This window comes from Belonocnema kinseyi, chromosome 6 (assembly GCF_010883055.1).
Source record: "Belonocnema kinseyi isolate 2016_QV_RU_SX_M_011 chromosome 6, B_treatae_v1, whole genome shotgun sequence".
Classification (NCBI taxonomy): Eukaryota; Metazoa; Arthropoda; class Insecta; order Hymenoptera; family Cynipidae; genus Belonocnema; species Belonocnema kinseyi.
The window spans coordinates 114,047,104-114,049,185 of record NC_046662.1 but is presented as its reverse complement, the minus strand read 5'-3'; positions in this window follow the sequence as shown (position 1 = coordinate 114,049,185).

The window sequence follows — 2,082 nt, the reverse complement described above, 5'->3', positions numbered from 1 at the left end:
TGCTTCGCGCTCGGATATTTATTCTTTGCATTTGGAATGCTTGAAAAAAACTTTATCAAAAAGATCTCTTTTAGATAGCAGTATTTATATGCGTCTTCATATTCTGAATTCTCTATATTGCAAGAAAGCGCAATATGATAACGTGCAAGCAGGTTCCGAAGCTTTGTACGAAATTATAGTGGAATAATATCACAGAAAGAAGTAAAGTTGGATTTTGTCGCTGTTGTCTGCTACAGTGCCCTTAACTGTAATGGGAAAAATACAAAATATGAGTGAATTCGAGCTATAAATCGGGACACCAGATTTAAAACAATCATAGAAAAAAGTTAAAATTTTCTGCAGACAAGGCTTGCAACGGTTAAAAATTAAACATATTCGGCGAAAGTTTCACTAAGGTTACGAGAATAATTTTGATCTTGTCTGCTGCGTCACGCTGAAATGAAGAAATTTCGGTAAAACATGTAAAATCAGCAGCAGCAAGAACGAAAAATATCTGTTCTTGCTGATATATCTCCTCCGAAATAAAAGACACTATTGTAGACGAATTAGAACTTATTTAATACCATTTAGCAAAAGCCAAAGCGTAAAAAGCAACTGACAGATGTCAGTGTAATTGTCGCTACATCTCGAATAAAAATTGAGAGATTATAAGACGAAAGATTACACAGGCCCACAAAAAAAACAATTGTCTACACGAGAAAAGTTACTAGGCTACCCTGATGGATTTTGAGTCGCTGAATCCGAATATGGCCTCAGAATTTGTCCTACATGTCTCAGTTTTCCCCTAGATTCAAAAAGTAGGGAAAATCTTAGGGAATTTCTCGTCACAAAGGCTATACCAAAAATTTGTCTGCACGGGACAAGTGACTAGGCTACGCTTATGAATTTTGAGCCGCTGAATATAAATCTGGCCTCATAATTTCTTCTAGACATCCCAGTTTTCCCCTGGATGCAAAAAGTTGGTAAAAGTTTAGGGATTTCTGGTAATACAGGCTATGCAACAAATTTGGTCTGCACAAGACAATAGACTAGGCGACCCTTATGAATTTTGAGACGCGGAATCCAAATATAACCTCAAAATTGATCTTACGCGTCTCAGTTTCTCCCTAGATGCTGAAAATAAGGAAAACCCTAGGGATAACTTGCACGTTATTTTGATAATACCAGTATGCGTGAAAATAGGCACATCGATATTATATTCTTAAGTGGAACCACTTGTAGAGACTTAATTTGTACAAAGAAATTCTTTAGTGTACCTTCTGTTTCCCCTAGCTTGGGTAATTCTAGGGAAATTGAAGGTCTCTTTCAGATTATATAGATTTACACGAAAAAAATAACAAAAACCTAATATCCTTTACAGTTTTTCGTGCGAAATCAGTCACTTGCCTCGTGTAAACAATTTTTTTTGTGGGTCTGTATGACAAGAAATCCCCTAGGCTTTTCCCTACATTTTTCAACTAGAGAGAAAATGGTAGAAGCGCGAAAAAATTACTGGTCAAATTTATATTTAGAGCACAAAACTGCAAAGGAAATATCATTTGTTTTATGTTTTGCTTTATACGTCAGTATAACATGAGCAAGACCTTTAATTTCCGTAGATTTATCTTAGCTAGGGGAAACGGTAAGCACAATGGGGAATTTTTGTGTTTGAGTTTGTTCTATACGAGTCACAACACATAAGAATATGACACCAGTACGTTTATTCTTCTGTATACTGGTATTATCAAACTAATGTCCAGAATAGCCCCAGTTTTCCCCTATTTACTGCATATAGGAGAAAACTGAGACGTGTAGGATAAATTCTGAGGCCAGATTTGGATTCAGCGGCTCAAAATTCATAAGTGTAGCCTAGTCACTTGTCTCATGCTGACAACTTTTTTTCTGGGCCTGTGTTATCCAGGCAAAGTCGAAAATAGGAAATTATCTTCGAATCATGTCAAGTTTATCTGGTAAGGTTAATTTTTGTTACAGTGAATCATTCACCTACCAGGTGTATACATATGAAACCGGTATTTTTTCAAGAAAAAAACACATTTATTTCAAGAGAATGATAACAAATATTTTATTCAAAGTATGCGCCCT